The 13469-nt window shown below is 42.4% G+C and overlaps 1 protein-coding gene across 1 annotated transcript in view; it reads right to left on the bottom strand.

The window, feature by feature from the left end:
* Csmd1 (CUB and Sushi multiple domains 1) overlaps nt 1-13469 on the bottom strand; it is a 1422978-nt gene that overhangs the window by 534376 nt on the left and 875133 nt on the right. The gene's annotated exons all lie outside the window — the stretch shown is intronic.

Raw genomic sequence — 13469 nt, 5'->3', positions numbered from 1 at the left:
TTCTAAACTGCCTCATGATCTGTGTCTGTGTTGCCTACAGTGAACCTTGAATCAGCACTTGTAAGCCTGTGGAACCAGCTTCCTATCTCATCATCTGCTCTGAGCAGGGTGTCTTGGGGCAGACGACCTCATTCATTCATCTAAGGCACCAATGCTTTTCACGACATCAGAGTGTTTGCAAACCACTGCTCTCTATCTTATTTATTTTATGCTGGTAAATAAATATTATTACTTCTTGGTTTCAAAAATGGGGGTGTAGAAATTCTGTGATGATTCCCTGCTTGTCCCCATGCTTGCTAAAGCCTTTCAGTTCTGTGAGTGTCCCTTCCAGATGAGAAGTATCACTGCCAAATAGGTGACCAATCAGTCTCAAATTCCAGTGAAGTCCAGTTCTGAACTGAAAGATTTTTTATTTTTATTTAAATATATTTGTATGTACCTATGTGAGTTTATATGTACCACATGTGTTCAGGCGCTCACAGAATCTAGAGGCTATCATAGCCCCAAGAACCGGAGTTACAGGTGGTTGGGAGGTCCCAGATGTGGGTGCTGGGGACTGAACCTTTATCCTCTGAATGAGCACTAAGGATTTGCAATTGCTGAGCCATCTCTCTAGCTCCAGTTCTGAATTAAGAACAAGCAAGAATGCCCTTCCTTTTCTCAGCATCTCTTCATGGGTACCCTGGCCCATTTATCCCACATCTTGCTATCCCCCTACCAGTTTACCCCCACTTTCATCTCAACATTCTTCTGTGGTATGGGCTTGTGTCACAGTCAGCTACACCTCTCTGAACCGTCCCAGTCATCATACTCACAAGATGTCCTTCCTTCTGTTTTCCTGGCATCAACTAAATCAAGCCGACTGTGGAAATTTCCAACATCCCAAGGCTTGCAAGTCCTCAGGGCTCAAGTCAATACCCACACCCCCAGTGTTTTTTGCTAGCAAGGGTGAGGAAGTTACTTCACGAACATGCAAAGAAGATGAGTTGTAGTTAACTAACTTTTTATCATCCTAAAAGTTGCTCACGCTACCATGATATCCTTGTGACAGGCTCACCAAATGCTTAGGATGAATTTAAACTTAGATAAGGGTGCATTGTGTCAACCAGGTCTACTTCCACCATGGAAAATTCAAAACAAGATTTGAGTTAATACTGAAGAGAGAATAAGATGCAATCAAATAGTCACATTCAAAGTCAATTCAAACTCAAATGCCCAAGGATGTGAATCCTTTCCATTCACAAGGCCTAAGCGGCCACTGAAGATTTGTCTTCAAAACATAGGGAAAACTCGCTTTGTAGAACACATCCTAATTGCTTTCTTTGATAATGTCTACCCTACAACTGCAATAAAAGGTGCAGATCAGAACCAAGTACAGAAAGTATTTAACTCCACACAGGGACCGCTTTGACCCTGGCATTCAGCACCTCACCTTTCTCTCCAAGCCTAGGCACTATGGGTTTTATTACTATACATTAACTACATGTGGTCTTAACCTCATAGAACACAATCACACGTTACACAACACTGTCTCTGAATGACTTCTGCAATACAAATGCTTCCAACACGTGTTAACGTGAATCCCCATGTCAGGAACATGTTCTTTGTATTATTACGTCAGAACCCCAGTCTGCATCTGGACTGCCCTGTGTCTGTCTATTCCTCACTAGTAAATATCCAGAGCATTTCAGTTTGGGGGCTGTATGAGTAATTGCAAATATTTTACGTGACATGTTTGGGAGAGAGCTGTTTTTATCATACCAAGATACAGAACAGAGAGTGGGGTGCCTGCTCTTTCGTACTTTCTTTCACTCTTATATGTGTGAATAAATATGTTAATATGTGTGAATAAAAGAATGAATCAAGCTAAACATGTTCCTATATGTGTAAATCATGAGTGTATTTGTAAGTATTATATATACACATACACAGTCTCATATATATATATATATCACTAGTCAACTTACTTACTCTGTGTGTATATGGAATAGCAAGGTATATAAATCTAAAATTCCTTTTTTTTAGCTAATTTCTGAAAAGAAGTTGATAAACTATGTGTTGTATGGCTAAGTAATTAGGACACAGAAACACACAAACACCATTTGTATAACCTTTAATTTGTTATATGCTCTTTAATATTTGCATTTAAACCTTCAGCAAAGTTATTTCTAATCTGTTCATGTGCAAACTATAAAAAGGTTTGGAATGACGAAAGCCCAGAGTAACCTATCAAAACTTTTTGACGGTTTTAGCAGTTAAGGAAATAAAGCAAACACATGCTTGATTGCAATGCAGAGCTTCAGATCACATAACTAAGAAATTCTGTCATTATAAACTAATTAAATTTCTTACATTGATAAAAGTAGAAGTGATCCAGATGGAATTTTACTTCTCGTACTGTAAAAACAACATGTGTTTGGGTGAAACTTTGCTTCCTCATATGGCCATGACAGTTATTTAGGTTTCTAGAGGCCCAGGACTTTGCATTGTATCACAAACATCTACCCAAAGTCTCACTCTTCTCTTAACCAAACGGTCACACCCGTGCAATTCCATAGCGAATAGGATGGGTCTCTAACTTTCGTTGACAGGGAAAGACCTCAGGCTGCATCTGAGTCAAGACAATGCTTGGCTGTGTAAACCACAGACATCCCTGTAACTTTCCTGTGTCCCATGATTCCTGACGATAAACAGGAGCATTTGAGAGTCTCAGAAAACCTCTTGCCCTGAGCTTCCATTGTCTTCTCCTTGAAATATGGGCAGAAATATTTACAAGTTAAATTGCAGGCACTGCTTGAGGGTCTAAGATCTGTGGAAGCAGACTGATTTTGAGGTGCATATGCTAAAAGGTCAACACATTGAATACTGTCATCCAGCACAAGCTAGGGAACCCATAGTAAAGGCAGGGCCATGGAACTTGGCTGGATACATTACATACTAGAAAAGTTATGGATTTAAAGTCATCAGAAGTGACTGTATGGCCTTGATCGCACAACACATCAAAACATCATAGTTCTGAAACTGTTTAGAAAAACAAATGAGGCACTGAACACTGGAGCTGGTGCCACATCTGAAGCCCACACACTCCCAAGTGAGAGATGAGTTCTGTGTCAGCTTCCTCTGTGACGGTGGAGTCAACCCTGAGACAAAAATCTCCTTTTTAAAAAGGCTTTTAGAGCCGGGCCTGATGGTTTATGCTTATAATGCCAGCCCTTGGCAGGCTGAGGCAGGAGGATGCTGGGATCAAAGCCAGCCAGGACTACAGAAAAAGATTGTTTCATATATAAGTACTGAACCAATACTAAATGTATAGTTCGTTTCTTTTTCTTTTTATCTTGCTTCTCAAACAAGGAATGAAACAGCGGTTTACATAGCATTTGCATCTCACAGACGATGTCAAGTAATAGTTTCCTCTGAGATTGGAACATTCCATCCTGCAGGGAAGCTCTTCAATTGGGAAGGTAAAGAATTCAAAAGAGCTTCAGAGAGTCCCTGAAAGTGACCAGATTCTCTAGGTCCCTCCCTGCCAGAGGAAACAATCAAATCTGAGAGTCTTTTCCACACAGAAGGAAGCTGAGCTTCAGAGAAAGTTGTCAGACAAGCCAAGCTGCAAAGAAGACTCTGAGACCAGAAGCAGAAACTGGCTGGGTGACTTGGAAGAGGTTTAGAACAACTGAGGTACCTGGAAGGGACACTCTCCAACCTGTCGAGATGCCTGCCGGCTCGGCACTATGCTCCAGGCTTTTGCGAGCTGTCTCCCATGCAGGGGTGGGCCTTCGTGACGCAGCTGTCTTTGAATCATTTTTTGTTCCTGTAAAAACCCTCATCTATACTGAAATTACCTAGTGCGAGTGAGAAGGAAACACTGAACATGCAACAAACCCGCTTAGGAGTTTATTAGAGAGGGCGTGCACAGGCCTGAGAAGTTAGCGCACTCTCCCAGGATGGCGCGTCCAGCTTCTAAAAGCTGTCTAGAGCATGCGCACAGGGGGTTGACGTGGCCACACCTTACGCAGATGACGGGCTCACGCATGGCGTGCACGCAACGGCTTGGTTGAGTCATCTATGGATCACACGGGGGTGGGAGGGGACTTTTAACATCCCCTGGAGCCATTAGGCGCGTCTGCCTGAGGGTTTGTCTGCACCTGCATGACCCCTAGAATCCCAAATTGTCAGCCTTATGTGGGTGAAATCATTACATATACTCTTCTACGTGCTAGTTCTAAGACAGTCTCCAAAGCTACAGAGAAACCCTGTCTCAAAAAACAAACAAACAAACAAAAAAAACCCTCAATGGTTCACCAGGATGGACTTTGATGGTGTCTGTACTTTGGTCTGTCATAGGATCATGGGATCCCTATCTGGGGAGGTAGGATAGATGTGTATGTTGGGTCAGCCCAGGAAAAGTTTTCTCACTCAGCAATTGTCTATGGCAAATTATCTGGAGCTAATTTAAAGTACATAGGGGGAATCTGTAGAGATTATATGCAAATACTATACCACTTTATTTGAGAGGTATGTGAGGGTCCCAGAACACTGCCTGCAGGTACCAAGGGACTTCATATTGACATTTTAAAAAGCTGCTGTGACAAATGGTATTTCACTAAAAAAGAAAAGAATCTAAATTCCTGTCTCACACCACACACACACACACACACACACACACACACACACACACAAAACTATATCCCAGCGGGTCCTATAAATAAATTTAACAATTACTGTCATAAAACTCTTTAGAGAAAACACAGGCATAAATCCTCATAAGCACAGGACAAGCCATCATTTCTTTCATATGGCACTTGAAGCATCCCCACGGCAACAAAAGAGGACCAATGGGAGAGGTGACAATGTTGATGCTTTTGAGGTGTTTGGAGGCCCAAAACTGTGAGCCTACTCCACCTCAATTGGAAGTCAGAGAGTCTGAGGTTGATCACAGTTGGTGACAATAGCTGTAGTTACACATCCTGTGTAGTTACACACCTGTGTAGTTGTTACACACACTGTGTAGTTACTATGTGGTTACTTGGTGTTTTGGACAGTAAGATGGCCCACAGAGGTGGATTCACTCCACCCTGACCAAAGGTCAGAGAATTCAAGTATGCTGCCACCATTCCTTTTGAAATAGGAGGTTTGACCTAGGGAGTGGCTGCCCTCAGGTTACTTGGTCCAGGGTAGGTTTGCGGCCTAAACAACAGAAGCCTTTCTTCAAGAAGACTTGATGTCTCAAGTGTTGGGGCAGATAACTGTTCTGGGTGTCCTTTGTATCATGTTAAAGCAGTCTTTGCCGTCTCCCTTTTGTATTGGGTTATAAAAGTATATGGAAAATTTGACATGAGTGAACTCAGAAGTAAGAAGAATTCAGCATCCAGTATTCACTGAGTTGTCCTTCTGTTATTATCCTGTGTCTCTGTGATTCTTTCTCATCTCTGTACCTACTTCCTAACTTTTCTAAGGCACATGCCCCTACTCTGGAATGTACAAACTTGCCATGGCTAGGACTGTGGCAAAAGTCATCCCAAAAAGGTGGCTCCTGATAAAGTTGCAGAGACTGTCACCAAGAAAGTGGAAAGACAAATCTACATCCAGAGAAATAATCACACGTGATAACTGCTAAGGGTGTGTCAGCCAGCTTTCTTGTGGAACTCTAACATCTCAAAAACAACCAAAACCCACAAGGAATAAATGGGCTAAGAATTTGAACAGACACCTCTCGTGAGAAGATGTGCAAATCAACACATTAATTACATGAACAAGAGCGCTTCATGTAATTAATCCCTAGTGAAACGACTTCTAGAACACTAATGAGATGCTACGTCCTGCTGACTAGCAGGGCAGGGACCAGACAGATCATGGCAGATATTGGCAAAGATGCAGAGAAACAGACAGCAGGGAGTTTGGGTAGTGAAATATTATAGATAGTCCAGGAAAAACTTTGTCTCTTCCAATGTTTAAAAATGTTATTTTGTGACCAAAAAAAGTTCAATTATCTATCCAAGAAAAGTGGAAACATACACACACATTATTTCAGAGATTCAAGATGTGGGCACAATTCCAAATACATGAAATGCAACACAGAGTATGCATAAAGAATAGGATCTTGTCAGCGATAGAAAATAAAAACATACCGAGGCAGGATACAGTCTCAGAACATTCAGGAACATTCTACGCTCATGGCTAAAGAGACGGCTCAGGGGTTAAGGGTAGTAATTGCTCTTGCAAAGAGCCTAGGTTGGAATCCCAGCACCCACATGGCAGCCCACAAACCATCTGTAATCCCAGCTCCTGTAGAGCCCATGCCCTCTTCTAGCCTTCACAATCACCTGTGTGTGTCATGCGCATGCACGCGCGCGCACACACACACACACACACACACACACAACTTTTTAACAAAATAAGAAAAGAAAGTAACATTATGCTGAGTGAATGAGAAATCACAGCGTAGGATCCTACAGATCTGCGGTGTCTAGGGAGAGAGTCAGAGAGAAGAGGTAGTTACTTGGGCAGGTCCTGCCTCCTTCCCATGGTGAGGAGTAGTTCAACATGAAATTGTAAGTACGAAGATTGAGTGATTTGTATGCTCTAAGTGGGTGAACTTTGAAAGTCATAAAGTAGATCCGCTTAAGATGCAATATGTAGTATCTTTGGATGCTGCCACATTCAGGATTAAGGTGTGCGTAAGAGGCTGGTAGCACCTGCCAAACCCTTAAATGTTACCTCTATGGAGAGGGGGTGAGGGGGCCTGCATGTCAGGAATCTGCTATGCTTTTCAATTTTCAAATAGCACCACCATTCATCATGAAGCCTCCATGATGCTATGCATAATGCATGTGTGTGTGTGTGTGTGTGTGTGCATGCGTGCATGCAGAGAGATAGTTAATGGAAACATTTAAAGCTTCACTTAAAAATAAATCTTCATCCTCTTATGAATGCATTCCCATGAACACCGCCAGCTCTGAGCATAGGCGTCCACTATATTTCTGTGAAATTACTCATGAGGCCGCATGGGGCGTGGATTTGTCAACATCATTTTCTCGTCTGCATGTGGAAAAATGTGGGGTGATCTCAAGGTGTGTTCCCCAGTTAGTTATACAATCCCCAGCCCTCAGTAATCAAACACTCAGGAGTTGCCGTTGTACACTGCTAACTGTGACACTTACGAACTCAATAAGGCGGAGCTCTTGATGACTTTCTTTAATTTATTTTAATTAAAAGGTACCCCAAGAGGGCAATTCACATGCTTGGAGGTCACAAGCGTCACTCCTCTTGCTAGGGCTAAAGAAGCAATTGCTCATTTCGTTCTGGACTGAAGTTTACTTCTGAGAATCGATGCAGCCAGCTTCCAATGTAGGTTTCCAAAGGCTATAATCAAGGAGAGCAAGAGTATTGGACAGACTTAGCACAGAAAGATTTGAAAATGAAGAAAAACAGTTCATGATAATTGTGTGATTATGATTAATTTTTAATGAGGAGAGTCAAATCTAGGAAAACAGTAATTTAGAAGAAGAAGAAGAAAATGCCAGCATCACCTGTGTTCATTACAAGTCATAGCACTTCTCGGGACAGATGGAAAGAACTCCATTCTAAACATGGCCAGAAAAATGCTAGGTCATTTATTCTTTAAGACTAATTTTTAATTAAGCACATGCTAATAAATGATCTAGTGTTTGGTGCACACTGATGTATGAATACTTCTATTTTATAAAATCGAGTTTATCAGGGGTTGAAAACCATGATACAGCAAACAACACGGAACAGAAAAGATGGGAGATAATAACTGGACGTTCAGACTGAAAGAGACAGTGAAGATGCTGGATGCTCTCAGTGGCCACAGACAAGAAGGGACTGAGAAGAGAAACCTCCAGGCTGACAGAGGCTATTGTTAGAGAGAAAGCCCTAACTAATGCAGGGGTCAGTGGAGAACCCAAGGCCTCCTGGGACCACTAGAGCTGGAGGGCACGAGCCTGGAAGGGAGGTGGGATAGAACAGCTTAGAGTTTTGTTGACTAGAAAGAGGCACTGAGATGGGGTTCAATGTGAGATTGGAAGCCCTTGGAGAGTCCTAGTAAAAGTGGGTGGGGCATATCTGATTGACATTTGCAAATCATCTTTTTGTTCTAACACTAAGAATGGCTCTCATAAAAAACACAATAAGCATGAAAACCAGTTTCCAAGCTATAGACATAGGGATTTGGTCTAGGAGACCATTAGAAAATAAGATCCCCCCCCCATATCAGTTCAAAGCACTTAAGTAGCATTAAAAAGTTTATAATGCTATGCTTTGAATCTGGCTAAAATTCCATTGTTTCTTAAAAGAAGAAATATCAAAAACCCATAGTAATTAAGAGCCACATACTAAATGAAGGATATTTATTGAGGATTTCTCAGAGAAAGAAAAGTAATGCATTATGCAACATAAGTGACCCACTATGATGGATTTTGGAATAATAGACTTGATCACTTTATTAATTTCAACAATTATAAAACAATTACATGCCATTTGGCTATGAATAAAATTAGCAAAGTACAATAGTGGACCCAATTGCTGTCTTTCTTTAATGAATATTTTATAATCTCTTTTTCATAAAAATGTAATCACTTTACAGTAAAACACGCATATTTCAAAAGAGAGATGAAAGGCAAATTAGGAAGACTATAACGAAGACTGGACTGGTCTTGGAATCTGCCTGTAAATGTTTTACTGTGGCCATTGGCCCAGCTAGCTCAGATCTTCTAAACAGCCAAAATGCAAAGGAAAGCGATGTCTGTTCACAGAATTCTCCAAACAATAGACTCAAAACACAGCATTTCCTCCCTGATACCCCATCCTAAGAAAGCAGAAGACAGGTACAAGAGAAAGGAGTAGTGGTTAAAAGCACTGTCTGCTCTTCCATAGAACCCAGATTGGACTCCCAGCACTCACATTACAACTCACAGGTCTCTAACTCCAGCTCCATGAGATCCACTGTCCTCTACCGGCGTCCACAGAAAATGCATGTACATGGTACAGGAGTATACATGCAGGCAAAACACTGATGCACATACATCTTTAAAAAAATGTTTTTTTAAAGAGGAAAAGAGAAGGATTTGTAGAAATGAGCACCGTTGTGCACCCCACATGGCATGTAGGGTTCAATGGTTGCTCAGCTCACATTGGCCTTGAGCAGTTGGCTCAGGTGGGCGTCAGGGAAGAGGCAAGAACACTAGCACCACCATGCTGATGACTGTTATGGAGGACAAACTTTCGATTTGACATCGTCATCTCTAAGACACCAGCATCCCTTAGGGGAGCAGTACTCATACCTCCACGATAGTTGTCCAAATGCCAGGGTGGTAGTAAGGAACTGTAGATGGGAGGAGGGTGATAGGGTACAATGTTGGTCAGGATGCCAGCACTGGAGAAATGACCTTAAACCTTCCATTCCCACTACCACCAGGAGCAGGCATCAGCTTAGCCTGCTGTCTATCTGCCCATCACCAAGAGCAGGCATTAGCTTAGCCTGCCATACTTCTATTGGAGTCCACTCTCTTTTTTTCCTCTCATGCTTCTGAAGAAAACCCTGCAGTTGAGGAAGTATTCTCTGCAGTGTAAAGGAGTTCTGGCTTCTCTATTTTAAACAGAAGAATCGTCTTTGATCCACTTCTCGGCTGAGTCAAGTATCTACTTAGGCTGGAAGGAAATCCAGGGCACCTCAGCACGTGTTGATACTTTCCTGTCTTGGTCTTCTCCAGTCTTTGTAAGATTCAAAAGTCTAACATGTTGCAGCTAATCTTAGAACCCAACTCCATGCATTTTGTGTAGGCTGTCTCGCTGTGTGGATTAGCACTCAAGGCTTTTCGCCTTCTTTCCAATCCACTTCTCTATGCTTCCATTTCCTGGCTTGCATTCTAGGACACACTTCTGTCCTTGCAGAAGGTGTTTTCTGTGATGAGGACCCAGAGATCACCTGTAGCATGGGTCCCTTTCCTCTCGCTGATTCTGGGAGAGTTTTACTGCGGCAAACTGGAGAGACATGTGGAAGCTTCATTGCATATACACTGGAGGAGACATGGGATTCATTCACTGCGTGTAAGTTAGCTCATTGGGTATTCATTTGAGTTGGAAAAAATGGTTGGTTTGTTAGTGTCCAATGTCTATTTTGATTCTGGTCTTTTCTTATGAAGGGATCAATACAGCACAATTCTGCACGGCGATTTCTTTCCCCTAAGCTTCACTGGATCTCTAAGACACCTTCTTTAGGTCCTGCGACCATTAATAAACAGCAGAGATTATGCTCGCAGTGGCAATAGCAAGTCCACTTTACTTTTGGGGAGGGATAGTTTCTTCAAAGCAAGTCTCAGAGGAAATAATCACCAGTGTATCTGGACTGTGTGAGTATCCAAACGTTCTAGGGAAGCCAGGACCTCTCTGTCGCTGAGAGGATCCGAAGTTGCCAAATCTGGTATGCAGTCAATCCCTGGTCAGCAAGAAGGAGTCTTAGTCTTGAGGCTCTAGATTTTGCCATGCAAACATGCACATCTCCACATGTACATTTGGGTGTGTATGTACAAATATGCTCTTGCTGGGATTCTAACGTGCACAGAGCTCCCCATTACTATGGTAAAATTAATCCGATCAGTGAGTGACATCATGTTTGATTTCAAGCTTCTGTCAGAGAAACGTGGGATCCTCCCATTCTTCTCACGAGACTCAGTCTTTCTATTCCTATGTTACGTGTGTGGAAATCAAAGTTTAGTGATGACACTAAGCACATAGCAAATTGTCAGCTCCTTCAGATGCTAAACACTTGGAGCTGGAGAGATGGCACAGCAGTTAAGAGCGTGTAGTGTTCTTTCAGAGGATCTGAGTTTAGTTCCCAGCACCCAAGGGGCTCAAAGTTAAATACAACTCCAGCTCTGGGAGATCCAAAGCCCTCTCCTTGTGTCCTTGGACAACTGCATTCATGTGAGCACACATGAACATACACATAATTAAAAATAAAATAAACCTTTAAAAATATTAAACACTAGTAACATCACACTCCATAGTCATCTGTCCTCAATCAAATTTGTAGGAAAATTTTAATCTAACAGCAAATTGTCGGTAGTTAGATATTTACTATACTTAATCTCGTAGTAGGTATTTACTTCAATTACAATCTAGGATGAGCTCTAAGTCTTTAAATCCATAGTGTGACAGAAGCAACATTTCAGGCCCAGCAAATGAGATGCCTGAGTGTAACACAGCCATGTGCCTCCAGTCCCAACAGAGTAATTGTGGTTTCCTCTTGCCTTTCTCAGGCACTGGGTAAGGTTATTGTGGCTTTAATAGATCTCATTCCCTACGGGGAAACTCAAACTTTGCTCACAGCCTGTAATTTTCCCCTGTGACCATGACCTGTACATTTTCATGAGAAACTGGAACACACATAAGCCCATATTCCAAGGTCGTGGTGCTTTTTATTTTTTGATCAACAGAAACTTGTCTAACACAACAGCAAAATAAAAGTCTGCCCTGTACTGGACCTAGTAAAAATCCAGAAGTCAATGAGGCTGGGAATATCACCAGCCCTTCATAGGAATTCATGTGGAGTTGGATGGAGAATGCCCATGTTACCTGTATCCATATGTATAATACCAGACAACTATCGTTTTGGAAAAACTGTCAAATCTGTGAAACAAAAGTGCATGATTCTGGGAATAAACTGGAAAAGATACTAATGTTATACTAATTAGTTAATTGCATGTTTTAATAAAAAAAACTTATGAACACCCTGTTTCCTTATGCTTAGCTAGTATAGCCACCTGTCACTATGTTTGCATTAAACATGAGAGTGATCCATCATTATCTGGTTACATTTGGCTTTGCTTAAGGTGTTGTTGATATGCGCATACCTGTCCAACAAGAAGAGACTGAAAGTCTATTTCAGATCCCTCTTTTTCATGCCTAAGTGGTCACTCCGGCTCATAAAAAGATGGATACACCTTTGCTGAGAAGCCAGTGTGTTTATCAAGTGGAATTCCCTCCCTCCCCTAAGTGTTAGGTGGCCATTACCTTCTCCCCCACTGCCAGGGACTCACACAGAGAAAATAAAAGGATTCTTGAGGATTTTCTCTGAGGCCACCAAGCCAGCCACGCTTGTCACACCACACATACAGCGGTCCCTTCTCATGGCACTTAAATGCTTGAGAGTCACCACACACCACGCTCTATTTTTAAATGCCCTTTTCTACAGGCTTGATAGCAATTGTTGCAGAAATTGTTCGATTATAGAAACCTGTTAGCCTTCAGCCATGGCAGTCCAGAAAGCGTCCCTCTGGATTCATCCAACATCTCTCCAAAATTGAAAAAGTACATGAACTTATTAATGCCGCCTCACGAATGTCATCTGCTTCACGGCTCAAAAGAGCACCAAAGGATGCTTTTGTCGTAGTCACCTTTCCTGAAGGAAAACAAGAGGCATGTTTTCCTCCTTGGAGGCTCTCTTATGTCCAGGTGGGTTTTAGGGAATTCAAATTTTGGTGAAATCAGAGAGTTTGAAGTCAAAAAGTTTGCATAACACATGCACCTTTGATTAAAAGAACGTTCTGCCTTCTCAGACACACAAGCTAGACTCTCATGAGGATGACTCTGTAGAGGGCTCCCCCTGTCCTTAACAGTTCACAGTGACAGATATTCTCCTCTGTCAACAAAGGCTGAAAAGACGCCATGCTGGTCTGTGAGTGTGCTGTCCACACCTTCAGTCATGGCATGGAGAGGATCCCCACCTGTGAAATATCTGTGTTGCTTTCTTTTATCCTGTCACTGAGCACCACTCAGTAAAGGCCATTGTGAAGCCAGGGAGGGGGTGGGGGCTTATATCTTCCTCCTGGATTCTCTGGATGGAAGATTTGTGAAATTGACTGGTTTGCATAGAGCTTCAACTTTTTCTAAGCCTACAATTGAAAGAACTTGAGAGTTGATAATAACTTTTGCCAGAATTGTAAAACTTCCATGCAACATAAGCTACTATATTTATATCTAATACCAAAGCCTGGTCCTAATGTCCCAGAAAGGAATCTGGATGTCAGGGCCTTGGAGGCCTAGAGCTGAAAACTGCACCACACTGGTTCTTCGCTCCCCTTCAGCAGATGAGTCAGGAAATGGTACCACCATGAGGCTGGTGAATATTGAGACAAGGGCAGAGCGGAACTCAAGACTCAGCCCATGAGAGGCACTCTGTCTCTCTGTTTGCTGTGCCAGTTAGCTAAACAGGGGGACCCAGTGTGTTGCTTTAGCTTTGGTGCAGTAGCCTGGAGATCTCTTAGCAATGTGAGTAATGGAACAGCAAATGGAAGGTGCTGGGATTGGGGTTATTACACCTGAGAGACCTGTGTGGCAGAGCTGAGCCTCCCTCCCTCCCTCCCTATCTCTGTCTAGATCTCTCTGTCTCTGTCTGTTTCTCTCTCTCTCTCTCTCTCTCTCTCTCTCTCTCTCTCTCTCTCTCTCTC

This window comes from Microtus ochrogaster, unplaced genomic scaffold (genome assembly GCF_000317375.1).
Source record: "Microtus ochrogaster isolate Prairie Vole_2 unplaced genomic scaffold, MicOch1.0 UNK7, whole genome shotgun sequence".
Taxonomy (NCBI): Eukaryota; Metazoa; Chordata; class Mammalia; order Rodentia; family Cricetidae; genus Microtus; species Microtus ochrogaster.
Note: the sequence above shows the minus strand (reverse complement) of the source record. Positions and strands in the feature narration are given on the sequence as shown.